General features: G+C 40.5%; 1 long non-coding RNA gene across 1 annotated transcript; it reads left to right on the plus strand.

The window, feature by feature from the left end:
* The first annotated feature begins 17,769 nt into the window (after positions 1-17,769).
* LOC130186850 (uncharacterized) lies at positions 17,770-18,897 on the plus strand. The gene is made up of 3 exons (XR_008830353.1): positions 17,770-18,109; positions 18,412-18,473; positions 18,788-18,897. It is a non-coding gene; the product is annotated as an uncharacterized LOC130186850 (long non-coding RNA).
* The last annotated feature ends 1,426 nt before the right edge of the window (positions 18,898-20,323 follow it).

Consider the following 20,323-nt stretch of genomic DNA (forward strand, 5'->3'; position numbering starts at 1 on the left):
CCTTTCAGAAGCAAATGTTTGGGTATAGTCGAGTCTTTGTGTTCCCTCTCAACATCTTCAGTCTTTCTCTCCTTGCCTCTCAGACTCAGTCGGGAAGTTATTCAAGAATTAGACACAGGAACAAATAGCAGTATAAGATGGAGGCAGTGTAATTTGGCTTGGCTGCAGGGAGGCAATAATCTATTTGTTTACTGCCTGAAAATGAGTATAAAGGATGCCAAAAACATGATGAAAGCATTAGTGAGTCAGACATGGTGATGTGTTACAAAAATTATCATGGTTTAAGTCTTAAAAGGTCTGATAATACAGGAATAGTGGAACATTTTGAGGGAACATGAATGTTATTTTGATTTTATAAAGAAATTCTTGACTGGCCTTTGGCTATTTTGAGACATAAGTATCTACAGCACATTTAAACAGAGTTGTACATAATGTATAAAAAGTAATGACTTACGTGAACTCCACAGGACTCGGTCACACTGGCATTTAAAACAATAAAATATCAACACATGCTAATGGCACTAAATCAATGTATTTTGCTTGCAGCAGTGGATTAAATAATTAGTTGCAAACTTTTGTCAACTTTGTTAAATAATAGAAAGATATCTTGACAGTGCTGACCTCTGAGGGAAAAGCTAGACTCCAAAATGGAGGAAGCTATTAGCTGTGCTGCACCCTCCACTTTTATTTAACCTCCTCTGTTGGATTATAAACTGCTCCACAAAAGAGGATAGTTGAGACAGGAGACAATAGTACAAATACGTCTTTTAGGTAAACTGTGTGAACTGAGAAATGAGAGCTATGAGTAATACTGTCACTGCTACACTAACCCAGCTGGCTAGCATGTTAGCAGTCAGCTCACCAACTAGCTGTACAAGTATAGTTCCTCTGCCACTGAGTTTCAGGAACCACTTTCTTAATGCTGATCTGCCTGCAGACCTTGTGCAGACCTGGGTCAGGTATTAATAGAAACCCTTGTAATCAATCTGTTTACTTTGGTTTTAAGCTAAACTAGACAAATGGGTCAGATTCGTAGCCATTTTTCTGTAGCTCAATTGGCTCTAATGCTCCAGACACAATCAATAGTGAGTCCAGTATCAGGCCTACCCAATAAATCCCAAAAAACGATAGAATACATTTGTAATAGCTATTTAATGAATGCAATATTGATATTTTCACACTGTAACATATTAGTTCTGATTTGCAACAAGGACTATACAAGTCGAGGCTTGCTATGTGTAAACAAGTTGATGATAAAGAAATTAATGGAAGAAGAGAGGAAGATAATAAGCCGAGCAGAGTGGTGGGGTAGAGAGAAGAGAAAGGAAGAGAAGGAGGAAAGAGTCAGCAGGAGGAGAAAAAAAAAGAAAAAGAAAATCCTGAGTGATGAGACCATAGACACGATCTTCCTGTTGTGCAGACCTCAGCAGCAAGGATGTCCCCTGCAGACGAGACCTCAGACACACACTGTACACAAACACAGTAATTCGACAAGATGGAGAAAAACTTTCCCCTGGTTTGGCCTCAGAGAATAACTGAACGCTGTTCTGTGTTTCACTTCACATCATCTGAAATAAGACGGAGCGAGCGGAGCAATAAACCAAATCGCTGTGGGACAATTCTGATTGCTTTTCTAACACTGCACTGGAAGTGCTGAATCAGAAAATGGGCTCCGTGCAATTACACTGGCCTCCAGCAATAATAGACTGTCCAAAGACAAAGAGACTGACGGAAAAGAAGGGGGGAAAAACTCTTCTTAATTGTTTTAACAGCTCATGGATGAGGAAACACACTGACATTTTCATTATTTATTTCTTAGCAAGGGTGTCCCTCATTTAGTCCGTGACCCTGTAAATGCCTGGACAGATATGTGCCTTTGTTTTCCAGCTTGAACAGGGAAACAATTCTCCTGTTTATGAGTTTTCAGAATCATTTGCTGTTATAAGCTCAGGCCTGCTTGTAAAACAAAAATTGTGTCAATTCAACTTTCTGCTGAAACCTCTGTTGCTGTTCTTTGGAAAGCCAGCACTGTACAATAACCCTATGTTCTTTAATAATTAACCGCTGTAAGCACTGAGGTGTATCTGAGACAGTTTTATTATTTTTGAAGTTAAACCAGAACATTTAGACCTTGCGGGGCCATCCTGTTTGTTACCTTAAAGTCCTAAACCTGACAGTCTCCTTGTTTCTCTGAGCAGTTATTTAATCGGCTGTTTGATGAAGTGTGGCTTCTTTCATTTTGCAGACATAAGTAGAACTTAGAGTACAGCCAAATATAGTATCTAATGCACATGGGGCTGAGTGTTTTTATTGCTCAGGCATTCAGTGCAAGAGCTGCTTCATAAGCTGCCTTGACTTTGCATCATAAACATGTTGCTGTGTAACAAAGTGATAAACCTGATTAATGCTCAGCTCAGAAACCTTGGCTGTGAGCGATGCTACAGATGCAGTACTGGATGACAATAGTTGTGAACAACTCATGAACTCAATTCAGGAATATTAATTTTCATGCAGGATTTTCCTTTGGGGTCACACAATCAAGCAAAGGAAACTTATAAATGACTTTGCTTACGAGATAAACTTTAAGTATAGCTACAATGAGCTAACTTGTTCAGCTGAGTTCATACACAGGGGTTTTCTTTGAAAGATAATTTTCCTTCTTTCTTGAAAGGTCAGCAAGCCTTTGAACCATATTGGAGCTTCTATATAGTTCAGTGTTTTGATTTTAAATCTCTTGAAGTCTTCATCAAATAGAGATAGGTTTGTCCTTGAAGACCACAGGAAGGCACAGTCATTGACTGTAAGTGTGTATGTGTGTGTGTGTGTGTGCGTGTGTGTGTGTGCGTGCGTGCGTGTGTGTGCGTGTGTGTGTGTGTGTGTGCGTGTGTGCGCGTGAAAAGACGGACAAAAGCAACTCTCCTTGCTGCTGAATTATTCAATTTCATACAGCCCTGTGCAGATTGGAGCAATGATATTAGCATTGGGGGGTGTGAAAGCATCAAAACAACTGTCTTCATTTGTATGCATGCCAGCATCTGTTTGTGTTTGCATGCATGCTCGTATACATGTATGTATTTTCAGAGCTGGGAGGCACGCCATACTAAAAGATACAACAGCTTTCTGAAGAACAGGCTGGGGTCTGAATAAGATATGTAAAAAAAACTGAAAACAGATCTTAACTGATGACATGTGCAATACATCAGATGAGCTATATTCTCCATAGTATACTGCACATATGAGAGTGGGTACAGTGATTTTACAAGGCCATTTCAAATGAGTTTTATATCATATATATTCTTGCAGATAAACAGTAAAAAAACCAAAACAAAAATAAAACCGACCACAATCCTTGTTTTTGTTTAACATTATAGTCTTTTCTTTCTTTTACAAACAATCACACAATATGTTGAATTATTATCGGGTTAGACACTGTATCATTCAACTATTATCTGTCTGGATGATTCAAGACATGCCCACTCCTCTTTCTTTTCTTTCTGTTTTCCTTTTCTTTTCCTCTTCTTTGTCTCATTTAATAGTGATTCTTTTTGCCAGAACAATGGATTTTTTTTTTTTTGGCCATGTGAGGGGTCAGTCTTTGTCCAACCCTCGCTCCCTCTATCCCCCCCCCCCCCGCGCCACTTAATCTCCTCCATTTTCTCTCCACCTTTCACTGTCTGTCCTCTCCAGAAACTGCTGTACTCTCTCCACCAAAGTGCCAGAATTTTTTTTTTTTTTTAGAAGACTCAAGGTCTCATCCTGATGTTTTGTCTTTACTTCGTAAATGAAGGAGAGAAACATTAAAAAAAATTGTCATCAGCCATTTGAATTTTACAGCCGCCTCTTTTCCCGTGATTCAGATCTCAAAATAATTGGTCTGATAGACTTAACTGTAATTCAGTCAAAGATATAGAAAGGAGGTACAACCTTTGTGAATCACACTAGTCCATAATGGTTGCTGGCCACATCGTAATGTATGCATGGTTACTCTTTTCCCATAGATTCAACCAGTGTGTGTCAGTTTGGAGCAGCTCTACAAAAGCCTTTTGTGTGCTTCCAGTAACCCCAAGCTTTGCTGCTCATCTTATTTAATTGGCTATGCTCTGTTTGTGGTATTGAGGGAAATGTGTGTGTGTGTGTGTCTCTCTCTCACTCTCTGTGTGTGTGTGTGTGTGAGTGTGAGAGAGAGAGAGAGAGAGTTTGGGAAGAGGGATGACCACTGGATTCGTCATTAGACTTGTCACCAATGCCGAACACTAGTTGGGGCTGCAGAACTCTTTGGATAAATTTCTTGAACCTGAGGTGCACTTTATTTAGTCGATACCAGGAGAGGAATTAATAATGTGCATACACACACATTCATGCACACACATCCTCCTGAGCCTGGTGTTTTGGGTAAACTAATGATGCAGATTTACCACTTGAAATTATTAGTAATTTCTGACACATTCGCTGCTCGATTTCAGACAGAAAAGCAGGCTCATCATTTATAGGGAGAGGTTGGTAAAAGTGCTCGATCCTAAAAGGAATTTTAGGACAAGGACAAAGATTTGTTTGGAAAAACTAATGCTATCTTGTGTAACATTGGTTGGGTTTGCTAACTGGTAACACTAAAATTATCCATTTGAATCCATTTGTTACACTTGCGGTTTTCTTTTTTTGGATAAAAAGAAAAGACAACACCCTCTAAAGTCTTTAGATGCTGAGAGCTGCTCTTACTGCAACCCCCATACACACTAAGTGTTTTTCCATTAACCTGTTTTTATGCACATTTTCAACCCAAATGTATGAACAAAAAGTTTGCCTAAAAACGTTTTTTGAATGCTTGGCCGAGGTATGAAAAGTCGGTGTATCAATGAAAATAAAATGCAATAAAAAGTATGGAGAAGGGATTTTAAGTGAGATGACATGAAAAACAGTGAAGACATCATGGCGGTTATTTTATTATTCTATGTCATTAAACAAGCCCCGATCATGCCCACACAAATTGAGTAAATTAGCCAATTAGAAACTGGCAAAGTGCTGCAGTGCTGGGGCAGGGTGGCTGCTGGAATAAAAGTTAATGTATTTAAGTCCAGAGACGTTTTTGGAAACAATGATCCCTTCATAACCGTAGAATAGACTAAGATTGGTTAAGTAATTCAATAATAATCAGGCTCAGTTAGTTGAAGTAATTCTTGCATAAATTGTTTAAGTAGAGACAAAGTCAACCATGATGCATGTGAAGCACGTCACTTAAATGTCACTCAAGCTTCGCCTTTGGGGAAATTCAAAGCTTGACAGACCTACCTACCACGCCTGGTTATGGTTGCTGAAAGCGTGATAACACTGTTTGTGGGAGGGGGCGAAGCGACTGGTCAGTTCACTTCAACCTCATTCAAAGTGACATCCAGAAGTGCTCACAAACACACACACAGACACACACACACACTGACACTGAGTGACTTCCTATCTCCGGTGCTCAAAAATACCATCACGTGCTGACCTTTCATCTCCTTCCCTTGAGGAAGACTCGCTGCCAGCAGGACATCCTTTACTGTGTGTCGTCCAGATCCCCGGGGAGATGGACCCACAGCACTGGAATGAAGCAGAAAGACAGCAAGAGTCACCCACTGTTTAGAATTACCAAACTACCACTCTGCTGCATAAGATTATTGCAGGTTACTCACTTTTTCTCAAAGTCACACAGACTTAAAATTAGGCCACAAAGTTTTCCTGGTGCATTCCAAGCTTTTGATTAATCCTGGAATCATCCTAAAATGTGTCAGTATGCATTATTATTTCCAAACAGCACTGTTGCGGTTCAGCTTGAATGTATTCCAATTGCAAGCACAGAATATGGGCCTTTGTTTCTATCAAGCCTTTTTTGATGAGAAAACATTTTGTGGGAAATGTGATAAATTTCTGTCATAGCGGGAGAATCTGCAGAGTGTGGGTTTTTTTTTGTCTGCAGATAGTGAGACAATAAACTCATTTACTGTACTAGGCACAAAAGAAAACAGTGCAAGCATTTCTTTGGTCATGAATCATGGTTCATATTCATGCTCGCACACAGTCCCGGGACAGTCATGCAGTGCGTGCATGAGTGTTTCAGTGTGTGGTCCTCTTTACTGATATATTTAACAGTTGTTCGTTGCCTGTGGTCACTCTTGCTTATCAGTCTGACTTCCTGCTTCCTGAAACGAGATCCGTCAGTGATCCACTTCCTGTCTGTGTGATGCCAGCAAGTGACAGTTACTTCTCTTCAAGGCCCAGGCACATCATGCCCACAGGAACTTGCAACTAAACCTATTGTTTTCTCCACTCACACACACTTCCCTTATTGTTCAAGTGTTTGGTCATGATCTAATCTTTACCAGAATGTGATGATGATGAGGATAAAAATGAAATGAAAAAATGGGCAGCAAGGCTAGTAAGCCATAAGACTCAGAGACACCTTTCGGGTTTATCAGCTGGTGTCTAAAGTGACTCACATGGACACTGAATCAGGGCTTTTCAAATAAATGACACATGCATGACTAATCAATGTTATGTGACTATAAGTGTAGCATTTTAGAGGCATAACAATAATTCTCACTGACATTTGTGTCCAGATACATTCATCCCAACAGGAATAATGCTATACACAAACATGAGTTATGACTTTCTATGTGATTATTTTGTCAATATGAAAATAAAAAATCCATAAAAATGTTACTTTAATTGATAATTACATTATCAAGGATCAGGAATTAAAGGGGAACTCCACCAATTTTACACAGAAAAATTAGCTTACAGGTGTTGGGGGAGTGCTACTGCAGATGTAACAAAAACTGTATCAAACTTTTTGCAGCTTCAGAGGGAGCTGATCCCATATCGGTTGCGGATGAAGACTCCCAGTTTAGAAAAATATTGGAGGTGTAGCCCTCGCCTCATCTCTGCTTGAGGCTCGAGGCTACCTCAACCACTACTAGCGAAACACACCTGAATCTGCACAGTCAAGTCAACTGAATCGAGTTGCAATGTGGGAAATGTAGGCGGCAGGTTTTTCACACGGTTTCAATTCATAAATCTGCCAAACAACTGCAGCCTGAAGACTTGTTGAAACTATGCTAAGATGGACAGTTGTTTATGTGGAGTGGGAAGTAAAGCAACCTAATCTACACAGAAATAAACAAGAGTAACGTGAGGTAAACTAGATGATGCTGAACAGTACAGGAATGGTTTCCTGAAATGTTCTTAGTGACAGTGGAGCTGAATGAGTCTGTTAGAAAACGAGCTCCACTGTCTCTGCACTGTGTCGTGGAGGAGGGGGGGTGGATTGTCCATGATGGAGAGGTTGTGAGCAATAATGGCCGTGGCCTTGAGAATGTATAAAGTATTTCTGAATATAAATATAAAATATATAAAGTATATAAAGTATTTATTTCTTCATGCATAATTGATTTCCTCATTTTTTACTTTGTGCTTGCCTCACAAACTTTGATCTCAATGGGACTTCCTGAATAAATACACAGTAAGTAAAAGATATCTTCCCTTTGTTTAATTTTGGGGTCGGCTGGCCTTTGGTATGAGAAGAATGCACACGTGAGAGCTGCTTCGGCTTCAAGAAAATTTTCTTTGTCTCTCTCTTCGCCAACTGCTTTGAGGCACAGCATGAGATCTACTGTGAACACTCGCTTTGACGAAGGCATGACACGACACGTACACTTGTGCACTGGCACTGAAACCTGAGTGTAGAAAAACACACACTCATGAAAGTGTTGGTTTGCCTTCAGACAGTTGCACATCTAGACAAGCACACACACACACACACACACACACACACACACAGAAAAATGCAGTGCCCACCGTGCCTCCCTCAGTGAAGCCCAGGAGGCAACACCTGGGAAGGTCTACGTCAAGCATGTATGACAACCACAGCTGTCTTATCCACTCACACAAACACACACACACACACACACACACACACACACACACACACACACACACACACAGGTACACACACGTACATCCTGCCATCTGTCTCCTTGTATCAGCGGTTTGATTAATAACTGCAGCAGTTTTGTTAGCTGTCTCTTTTTGTCCTGTGGCTCAGGGTGTTATATATGTGTCTGCTTGTATCGTCTCAGCCTGTTAACACAGTAACACAGGAAATTCAGTTGGCACACATAGTTGTGCAGCTCTTGGCCAATGCTGGGGAAATCTAGAAACAACAATGCTTTTGATGGCACAGAGCTAAATGTAGATAAGTGAAGCTAAGGAGAACCTGGGCTGAGGCACCTGGCGAATAAGGTGCTCAGAGTTTTAAAATTACTGGGGTTTTTTTTGTTGTTGCAGTTTTATGTACTCTCCCATTCGCCCTTGCTCCTCTTTGTATCCAATTTTGAGATTTTAATTTCATCTTCCTCTCCTCTATACTTACATATTTCTGTTATTCCTGTTTAAAGCTGAAACACTAGGGGCGTCGTGTGGCGTAGTGGTCTAAGCAGGCGCTCCATGTGTAGAGGCTACAGTCCTCGCTGCAGCTGGCCCTGGTTCGAGTCCCGCATCGGACGGCCTTTACTGCATGTCATTTCCCCTCTCTGCCTCCCCATTTCCTGTCTCTCTACTATCCTGTCCAATAAAGGCATAAAAAGCCCAAAAAAATATACTTTAAAGCTGAAACACTGAGACATGAGAGTGACAAGAGAAAAAAAATACACCCTGTGAGATATATTTAAAATGAACATATCAAACATGTATTAAATCATTTATGGACTCTATATGGCCTCTATCATTTATGGCTGCTCTCCCCTATACAGTATCTCTCCCTATGGGTCAGGGAACCTTGTGAGAAAAACCTGTACTTGGTGTTTTCCATATAAGGACAGAGAACGATACTGAGCCAGAAAGGTGAGGCAGAACCACACAGAGAGAGGCAGAGACGGAGAAAGCAGATTGAATCGAGATCGAACGATAGGAGGGAAAGCACAGAGATAAAGGGTGAGACGTGTGAGAGAAAGAAAACTGAGATGGAGTGCTGATTGTGAGAGATGTGTTGTAGAGACCCAGACAGTCTCAATAAATGTGTTTTTGACAAATGGATAATCAACACGGCCAGAGGAAGGATGAATATTCGCCACAGAAATGTATTTTTGTGTATTTGCATTCCGTTATGTTCATCTTTGGTTTGTATGATATCATCAAAACCCAAATATTTGTAAAACACCTGTCTGGTTTATTTTTCTAACATTTGTGTGAATTGACTGTATTCAGGGAAATTGGATTTCCTGGATTTTTGTATCAATATGATAAAAGTCTTTGATTTGTCAGGTATTTAATTCACTTAATTACCCAGAATGATTTGAATACAAATGGCCTCTCATTTGAATTTCCACAAAATGTATTATATAAAACTACTTATCAGTATTTCTCTATAAAATTACTCCATGACAGATTTTCCCCATATAACCGTCCCTCATGTCAGAGTAGAGTATGATAGAATAGAATAGAATAGTCAATTGATGGAGTGATACTCAGATACACTTCAGCATATCATAGCTCCACACACATTATCTGGGGTGACCTCTCCAAAGGGCAGGGCACACTTTGCAGTCACGAGCAGATAAAGGTCTCTCGGTGATTAAACTTAATCAGGGTTGCTAAGCAACAGCAGCCAGACTTGGGCAGACTCAGGAAAATATTTCATGTGTCACGCCGCGAGGAACCAAGGCCACTGCAGCCGTTGGATATTTTCAATGAACCTCACTTCCTGGTATTCATCCACTTCCTTCCTGTAAGCCAATTAGAAACGGTCTTCTGAGTCATGTGAGTATGAGTTTCTGGGTGGTTTCGTCTGCTCAGCAGGCTTCTAAGTGATATCTGTGACAGCCTTGACCTGCTGCAGGCTTCTCTCCATGGCTTGAATGTTGAGATGTACTCAGTGGGCTGAAGAAGTGGCCACATGAGGAAGCTGGAACTGAGGTCGAACTGTACTGTTTTGACGTTATATTTTCATGTGCTTGACTTCAAAGAAGTTCATACAGTCCCTCAGGGGGACAGATGGAAATAACTGCATGGTGACACAGCTAAAAACAACATCCCAGCAGCTAGACAAGCACCTCGCCGACATTCACATGGAAACTCTACAGCTATCACAGGGCCGTCATATGTATGTATCCCCTCAAGGATGTTCAGACCTTTACATTTAAAATCACATGGGCTTCAACGTTTCTTAAGCTTTGACTTATTATTACATACATGCACGGTTATGTAGAACCTTTCTACCATGTATCGCCCCATCTCAGTAATGTGATCCCTGCCACTAAGTGCTTTCTGTCCTATGAATGTTCCCGTTATATGGAGCGTGGAGCCTTGTGAACATAACTGCTCCCTGGGGAAACTCTGGAATAGACTGTTGATGGGTGTTAGGAAGAGCTGATTCAGCATTTTGCACTGACCTGACCCCCTGCTCCCAACACCCCAGTGCCCACCCCACCGCCTTTCTGTCTCATCATCTCATTCTTTTTTTTTTCTTTTTTTCCTATCACTCAGTTTTTTAATAGTATAGCCTTTCTCACGACTATCAGTCTGGGAACCTGAAAGAGGAAACGGACTCCGAGGTGGTGTTTGAGGGAGGGAGGGAGGGGCTGGTTCAGGCAGGAACCAGGACAGAGTGAGACATGCAGAGAACTGCAGAAAGAAACAGGTCATTGCTGAAGAATAAAGACAATGCAATCAATACACCCATTCCTGTATTTATTATGTATGAGGTAAGATTCCTTTGTTGCCATCGGCTCTCTTTGAATCCAATACTGATAATCTTGTTAACCATTTCCAAAGAAAAGGTGATATTGTTTGTTTACTTTTTTACTTGTATTTATCTGTGTGTGCCTGTGTCAACAAACCCACAGCACACAATCTATGCTTCCTGTGAACTTCACAGACATGCAGGCAAACAGGTACTTCACAGCATCGATGTCTTTAATCTTTCAGGAATCAGACAGGAACGCACTTACCATATGCAGCAATTTTGTGAGGAGTGAATCCTGTAGTATATCTTATCTTGTTATTATGGCTGTGTGTTTTTTGTTTTACAAAGTAAGTATAACAAAATCAACACAAGAGAATGACAAAAAACTGAAATGTAGAATAATTCAATTGCACAAATAACCAATATGTGCACAATATTGTTTTTTTTAATATTTTAGAAACAAACCAAAGATGTGTTAGTCCATCTCCCGATACTTTCTGACCTCCCAACCCTGTCTGTCTGTGGCACCCATTCCTAAAGACTCAAATCCTAAAATATGAGTCAAAAATATGTAACTTTGTTTGTTTTTTTGTGTGTGTTTTTTGTGTGTCCTAAAAACATGGGCACTGTTGTTTTTAGCAAATATTACTCAAAGAGGAGTAAAATGCATTTGTTAGGAATGCCGTGGATTAATACACATTTTGCTATCTTGTGAATACTTACAGTACTGCAATGTAAATAAGAGAAATACCTAATGAGAGAAATACTGAATATTGCCAGTCTTACCCTTTAAACACTTATATTAGATCATATTCTTGAACATAAGAGTCTACATGTGCTTTGCAGAATGGTTGTGTGCAAAGGGAGACCACTGGAGTAGGCTATATAAACAAAAACTCTGTGGCTGCACTGATTATTTATACCCATAACGAGAAAATATTATAAAGCACTTAATTCTGATTAATAGCAATTGATGTTCACTGGTGTGTCGCCTCGAAAGAAATTTATAATGTGCTTTCTGGAGTGGCTACAAGTGCATCCTAAATCTGATTCCCTTTACTCAACAAAAAGAAGCAGCATTTTTACAGTGCAGAATTAATGGAGCGGGCTCAACGTGTCAAGCATTCATCTCAGTATTTCACTTTAAGGCCTTAACTAAATAGTGAAATACACTGAAGGGGGGGGGGGGGGGGGGGGGGGGTTTGTTCTGACATTGCACGTGCGTTGACCTATGTATACATGCACATGAACATGCCAGACACCTGCAGGGTATAAATCAGATGTCTCAGGGCACAGAGCTGCCCCTCCCTGGCAGCTGGGGGTGAGAAAGAAAGAGAGAGGGGGGGGCGGACGGGGGTCCTTCTTCCCTCTTCTGCTTCTTTGGCCCTCAGAGGTCCGGGGAGTTTGGTTTCACCAAAACCTGCTGATATATGTTGACAATAGGAACTTTGGGGATGCTGCACTGAGCTGTAAGAGTGAACAGTGAGTTTGTGTTTGTGTGTGTGTGTGTGTGTGTGTGTGTGTGTGTATGTTTATGCAGGTCTATGCATAAATAGACAGTAGACCGTTGTCTTTCGTCAGTCCTCTTGTCTAGCCTCGGCTGATAAGATCTATTTTGGAGCCACACAGTTCAGGGCAGCTCCACACTTGTGTTTTTCTTTTCTGTTTTTACCGCGTTTCTAATGATAGCCGGATTATCCAGCCCCCACCCCACTGTTTTTAAAGCTTGATGTTGCTGCCCTCTTTTCAAACCTGGCAAAGCTGCATCCAGCATCTGTGTTTAGATGCAGTGTGTTGATTTGAGAAACAACAGTGGATATCAACAGTAATCCTCCACGGTATTAAAATTCCTCCTTGTCCGCATGCACTCATGTACTCGCATGCATAAACCCCACAGTCCCTTCTCTAAACACCCGAATCTGTGAGAAAGTGTGTGTGTGTCCTTGCTTGGTCTTTTCCAACATGTCTTGACATGTTTCAGAGGAATGTGTGTTATGTATTGTGGCGGACACAGACGAGGCATGTTCGGCCGTTCATGCGCTGACTACCAACACAAAGTCCGAGAGGCTATTGCCCCCAAGCCTGTTCACCACCACCACCAGCTACCAGCACTACCCTCAGCGTGGGAAAAAAAAAAAACACACTGGAATGTCTTTAAGAGACACAGCAGCTCAAATAAACGAGCTTGCTCCTCTACAGGTATGTACTGGAGCAAGATAATGAGGGAAACTTGTGTGTGAGCTTTTTTTTTTTTTGTCTCGCACCTCAAGTTTCTGTTGAAGACAACAAAGTGTGTCTATGTGTTTGTGAAGCATCTGTGTGTTTGACTCATTCCTCATCAGTGAGCAGCGAGTACACACAGTAAGAGGTGGTAATCAGTACCAATTATCCTCAAACACGAAGAGAGTCAAGAGGAGCATTCCTCCTCAGCACGACAACCGCTCAAGTCAGGCTTGATTAATCTAAATGTCTGTCTGAAGCAGCATGGGAAATTAGTGAGACCTGAAATGCAGAAAGAGAGAATTAAGCTAGTTTTAAAAGGCATAACTTGAAATGATGTTGATGACATGATGGCGATATTTTAATGTAGTTTCAATAAAATAATAGAAGTTGTATATTGGAGTGGTACTGCAATCATATACATGTTTACGTCACTCAGGATTAAGCAGACGTAATTAATTCAGAGTGCCCTCGACAGCAAGCTTTGCAATTCTTCAGTCAGGACTTGGCCTTGATTTGAACACTGAGAGCCCATATCTTTTCACCAAGAGCAAAACATTGCCAGCTTTCCCACCGTGGACTGTTGCACACACTGACACACAAAACACTACACTTCTTTTTCCTCACCAGTTAAATGCAAACAGAAAGCAAGCAGAGCCTTTGGCAAGCTCTCAGTGGGTTTCGCTGTTTCAGTTGACCTGCAGTCTGACACCCTGTTAATGGTGATTTTTAGAAGAGAAAGAGAGGAGACATTGATCACTGGTCTACAGTCCAAATGAATAGACCAGATAATCCAGACCAGAAACAAACAATGAGGAGAGACTGAAACAGGCTCGCTAGTGTTCATCATCGAGGTTTGGTTCACACGAATACAACTTTTCTTGTTTTTCTTCAGTGCTTGTAAAGATGTTATGCATTCAATATAGAGCAATAAAGTGATCATTTTCAGAGAATCTTTGGCAATACTAGGGGCTTTTACTGTGATGCAGCTGCAGGAAGAGTTAACCAAAAAGATCCGCCGCAAAGTGCTAAAAAAAAAACAAAAAAAAAAACACCTTGGTACACACAGCACGGGATGATATAACTTATATTTAGACAACACAAGTTGTGTCCGCGCTGTCGTTTTCACGTCATTTTTGTGAAGATCCCTGGCCACAATACAGTGCTGGAAACTAACTCAGTACATTGACTCAAGTGATGTACTTCACTTTAATGTTAAGTTGTCCATCACTTGAGTATTTCCATTTTCTTCTACTTTATATTTCTGTCTCATTACATATATTGTCATTTGTACTCCATTACATTTATTTGATAACTTTCCTTACTTTGCAGATTCACATTAATAATACAAAATAGAACCAACAAATAAATTATGATGTATTAATATAGATTAAGATGAGATAAGACTTTATGGCTCCCCGGGGGGAAATTCACAAGCTATCCAGCAGCATATAAAGTAATTCAAATTAGCTCCAGCTTTACAAGCTGCAACATTAAAGAGGTTATTACACTTTAATGAATTTAATAATTATAATCCTATAATATCTCTGCGGTCACCCAGACTGCATTTTAAGCTGACTTCAATTTAGTCGTGTTCATTGAAATATTTTTGTCAGATATAAATGACAATATGTTTTGGATCATTTAGGAGAACCCCAGGCCCTCCCTGTTATGGCAACAACATAGCCTACATACCCAGGGTGCAATGTTGTGGGTCGTATTCTCTTATTGATGTTCCACAAGTTAAAGGTGATGGTGAGAGGTCAAGACAGGTTTGACCTCTCTAATGAGTTTTCTGTCCGCTTTAGCTCTTACTCTTACACGTGTCTTCTTGTTAAACCTCCAGTTTTTTTTTGTTTTTTTTTGTAACCCTCTAATCCACAAGTCCGTCATTTCCAAACACTCGAGTTTCACACACACAAACACACACTGGAGGGTATAAATCATGTCCTATTTTGGTAATGCCATATTTGGGTGAAGCGTTTTTTTCTTCTCTACTTACCACTTCTTTTTCCACTTAACCCTCTCTGACTAACATAAGCCGTCATAGTGTCTAAAGGTATTGCCACAGCCATCACTCTTAACCAGCCTGGTGCCGTGGTTTCACCAGAAACGGACAACACCCAGATCTGGTCTTGCTGAAATGATACAGTTTAAGTTGGTAGCGAAGAGAAAGTGCACATGTGCGTGTGTGTTTATGAGAAGGGGGGGGGGGGGGGGGGTAGGGTGGAGGTTGTAAAGAGGGTGTAGTTCAACCCTCCACCCTTTTCCCTCTGCGTCTGAGTGTATGATGCATACAGAGGTGTTTGCGTTTGTTTTAATAGCTGGAGGGGGTCCAACAGAAGAACTGAGCTGGTCCGTGTGGAATCCTTAGCATTACCTTGGTGTGGCACACAGGAGCATTTAACACTCCTCATTTCCTGCTTGTATGTGAAAGCAGCAGCTGCATCCGGACAAAGATGGAGAAGGAAATGGAAATCTTGAGAAAATCTTATGTTGCAATCAGTATTCTATTATAGCCATTTTAAATATTACCTACATTATTAATAAAAAAAAAGTTCATAACTAGTAACTAACAATCTCCATGCAGCTTTATAACTACATTTTCAGTGACCTAGTTTTCATAATATCTGATGTTTGGTAATCATCCTGCGCAACTTTCTTTAGTATAATAATTATCGTCTGTGTAATCAAAGAGAGGACACTTGGGCAGAGTCCCTGGTGTTTAGGCTAAGCCATCATTTGGTACGTACGTAATCAGAGACTAAAATAATCTGTTTATAACTCGACTACTAATTTACCACAGAATGACGCCAGCCACACGACTCCCTGCATCGCTGTGTGGTCAGACTGACACACATGCGCACACACATGATTGAGAGGATGCCGTAGATAGAATACAGGGTACTAGGTTGTTTTTCTGTGTGTGTGTGTGGGTGTGTGGGTGTGTGTGTGTGCAGTTGGGAGCTGAGATCACTGTGGAGAGGTCCGGAGGGTGAGAGGTTTTTCCAGCCAGACCCAGAGGCAGCCAATGTCCCACATACATCCAGTTTCCTGAGGCGGAAAACAACAAGCTGACTCACTGACTGACCTTCTATGTACATCTAATGTGCTGCAGACTGAATTGTCCCATGTGTCACAGTCCTGAGTTGTTTGAGTTAATTCAAGCACTTTATAGCAAAAGAAGAAAAAGCACAGCAATGACCCGGGACATGTCACACTCGGGGCTTTTCTCACTTTCTGACACTGAGATGATGATCCTGCTACCAGCTGCCATAGCAGTTGAGTATCACATTGAAACAGCTAAGAGCAAATCAATGGGGATTTTTAACAAATCTGGCCTCATTTTTTAATCAACAAAAATTTTTCCAAACTGAATGATTTAAAATATGCTTAAATCACCAAAAAAGCAGCTAACAGCACTAATGGATTATTTTGGCCTCTTTAGGGCAACACTAACATAATCTCACTTTGTAAAGTCGTTAAAGTGAAACAAACAAGTGCCTTTTTACACACATAGCAGACATGAAGCAATATTAACATTCGGAAGCTAGTTGAAGGAAGCTAAAATGAGAAGTGGCGAGAACGGCTAAGTAGGGTGTCAATTATCTTTGAGTTTGTCATTACAAGTGACCCATTTCACTTCACACAGTTATTTGAGACATTGTTAGTATGTGTAAAGCTGTTGATTTTTAGCAGCTTTAATCAGAGGCACCAAAACAAGCTGACAGTGCCCCAAACCACAAGGACCGAGGACATTAGGACACTAGCAGGCCCAAAATGTCAAGGACCTGATCCCCCGCAAGTAAAATAATACAGTAGTTAGTAGGGTCACTAAAAGCTTATTTTTTCTTTTTGTATATTTTGATGTAGAGACAGAGTGATGAGCAGTTACTCCATCTCAGGCAAGTTAATCTGACAGCTAACTAGTTAACAATGCAGCACCATTGTGCGTGCACATGTGATCTGTTGGTCACGTGGTCACGTAGAATTTTCCGTCAATTATCATCCCTGTTGTTTGAACCATTCATTCTCAGTGAGTCAAGACATCCTTCTCTTCGGGTCTATCCTCCTTTTTGCTGTGTCCTCAGCTAAAAAGCTACGTGGGCTGTTCGCATGGACGGACTACAGTACACGCTGTAGTGTAGGTTTTCTCACACCAATATACATAATGCAAAGTCAGGCCTTCTGATCATGCAGTCAGCCTACTGTAGCTGTTCTTGTTTTTTCGTCAGCAAAGCCAGAGATAAGCCTGTAGAGGAAATGACTATCTGATTACACTGAAAGACAACATTACAGTACTGTTGCATTTTTATAATCTAGAGCATTAATCAAAATAATTATGATGGGATTCTGAAAGATGAATGAGCAATGTAGAGCTTAAATGTAAGTTTAATCACACTTTGTATACATTTCTCACTGAAGAAACATTTTTAAGGGACACCTACATTTTTTACTATGTGATACTGTAACTTCAACTTAAATTGTGTTTGTGAATGTGATCAGGGTTTAAATAATCTCTTTAGATACAGAGGAGAGAGCGCACTGAGGCATTCTCATCCTGTGATAAAGCACATTTGTAATATTTAAAGCCATTTCATTTGAAAAAAAGTCCAATACTTGTGTCTGATTAGTGCAAGTTAAAGAAATAAATGGCTCATACTTAAATACTTGGCTCAGGAATAACATTTGCTCATTTTAAACCCAGCCTTTAGCTATTTGAAATCAATGCTGATGCAACTCAAATCAATGACTCTTCTGTGCAGTGGTTTTATTCAGCTGGATGCAGCAGTGAAAATGGGGGAGGGGGAGGGTTGGGATTACTTGAAGGAACTGATCCTGAACCCCTTTTGACCTTTTCGGTCATTTTGAAGGCAGAACTTCTGTTTTCGTATAAACATGGTGTTAAGGATAAAGACAAGTGAGTCTTTGTGTAACCAACCTCTTTGTGTCTGCTGAGGAAGCGCGATCATGAGGCTCATGGGAGCGAGGTGAACCTCAGGAGTCTGTCACATTGCTGAAGTGGATAAAGCGTCATCACGCTGTGTTGTTTTGCGTTTGTTGCTGGAACATTGTTGCCATTACCATCGTTATTCTTCTAGGAAGAAAAGTTGATCCCCAACAGGAATTGCTTGTGTGTTTGTGTGGGGAACATTTGGTGGAAACAAAAACAACCAGGTAAAGGTCCGATATAATCGCTCCACTCATGTTCCTCAAACCGCTGTAACCCTGTATGAGGTGTTTCATGTCACTTGACATATTTAGCTAACCACAAATATGTTACTGGTTGTTCCAAAGCATTTTGGGGTTGGTTTCTGTTTTAAGCAGTGTTGCTGGGGATTAATGTGTGAAGATGTCGTGTCACACTGGCTGCCTGAGTCACCGTGTCTTGGATATATGTTGATGTAAGCAAATCACTTTACCTCACAGGCTCTGATGCAATTCTTAAACAGTTCTTTATCATGTGTTTTCATCAACAGCATACAGTGTGTAAAGATCATAGAGAGCCAAAGTGAAAGCCGGAACTTCCAGGTGCTATTCTGTAAGTAATTAAACCACATTCAAAATCCCAGAGTTTTTTTTTAAACTACACTAATAACAAAAAAATACAGTCTTGCAACACAGCCTTCCTCATGGGGTCCTTGCGTTCAATTGTATGTTGCAGTTCCAATGCCATATACGTTCATGTCAAATGAAATAAACATTTTCATGGGAGCTGTAGTTTTGTGTTCATAAATTAAACGTTTAACTTTCTTGTTGGGAGGTTTCAGTTTCTAATCATAAGTGCTGTGGTGGATGCCAATTGGTTTCAGAATAAGGAAAGTGAATCCCTGGAACATGCTTCATTTTTTCCAGACAGACTGATGGATTACACTGAGTTACAGAAGCTAGCGGAACAGACGTGGCACCATGGCTCTCTGTCATGCACCTACACTAAATGCTGATCTAAGTTTATTTGATGTGATGTGTCCAGAGCAGGAAACTAAACTGATACATGTTTTCATGTGCTGTAAATGTATTTACTATAAGTCTTGCTCTTGTCAAGAGCTCATCCATCTCTGACAATAGGGTTCAGCTTTGAAGAATAATTGTTTGCAGAAACATAAGCAGGCACTTTAGGAAGATTAGGGCTTCAAGCTATAATTAAAAGCTGTTTGAATGAATGATTCACAAGAGTCCAAATACGCAGGGAGGAGAAATCAGCCACAGCTGTGAAGCAATCTCAGCATAAGGCATTAGATGGAAGCTCAGTTTTGAATAAACATACATTATATGGACATAATAAAAACTTGGACTTTTGTTTTCCTTTGGTTTGAAATATTTTAATACATTTTGAGCTTCTTATTTTTGGGACCATATATAATATCTAAGCACCACATGTATTATCTTAAACGTACTTACATTACGCAAATAATTACGAAACAATGACCATGACCACATCCTTCTGCTTGAGTTTGTCTGTTTTGGTCTGTTCAAGTTTATATTACGGGGGAAAGTAATTTAGTGCAGAGCACAGAGAGAGTCCCACACGCAGACATAGAATGGATCCTCTCAGTGGTTCAGTTTGATTGATGGGCTTGTAGACTGCATCTTGCTCACCCTACCAAGGAATTTGCTCTGTTGTTACACATATATTCACAACAACACGCTGACCGGTCAGGTTGTTTACAGCACGGAGCGTCACGTGACAGTATCATCTGGTATAAAAACGTCCAGATGTGCGTCATAGGATACATTTTCAACAGACTCTTATATGATGTTTGGCACCTGAACACCAGTGAATCAGGACAGCAGTATGGCGCATTCACGATTACTCACTCTCTCTTTATGTCATCTTCTGTAAAGGTGTGGCATATGCTCTGCCTCCACCTTCAAAATAAAACTTTAGTTTTCTTACTGCCTAATGACCTATCTTTTGTGTATCATAACCATTCAGTCCAACAGAAGGGAAATAAAGCTTTACTTTACACAATTCTTCTGTGGGAGTAAATACTGATATACTAACAGGTTAAATGTCTGTTTTAAAGCTGCTATAATAGATATGTTGCTGTTACCAATGGAGCAAATTACCATGAGTAATGAAAATGCAGTTACTTGCAGTTAAAAACCCCACAGGTAATGATCACCTGATTCCATTCCTTTCAATTTTAAGAAGCATTTCAGCGTCTTTCAGCTCATTCTTTTGGTTTTCTGACCTTCAATGCTTCACTCTCGCCCCTTTGATAAATGTTGTTTCCAGATGCAGCAAACAGCTGTTCTCCATTAAAAACAAAAAAAAAAACAAGCTCCAAAAACCCCTCTGTGAGATACCTCTTGCTCACCACAAAATAGTAGACAGACTTTAGTGACTAGCTGGTAAACAGCTCAAGAGCCAAATATTTCCCCCAGGAG

This window comes from Seriola aureovittata, chromosome 18 (assembly GCF_021018895.1).
Source record: "Seriola aureovittata isolate HTS-2021-v1 ecotype China chromosome 18, ASM2101889v1, whole genome shotgun sequence".
Lineage (NCBI taxonomy): Eukaryota > Metazoa > Chordata > Actinopteri > Carangiformes > Carangidae > Seriola > Seriola aureovittata.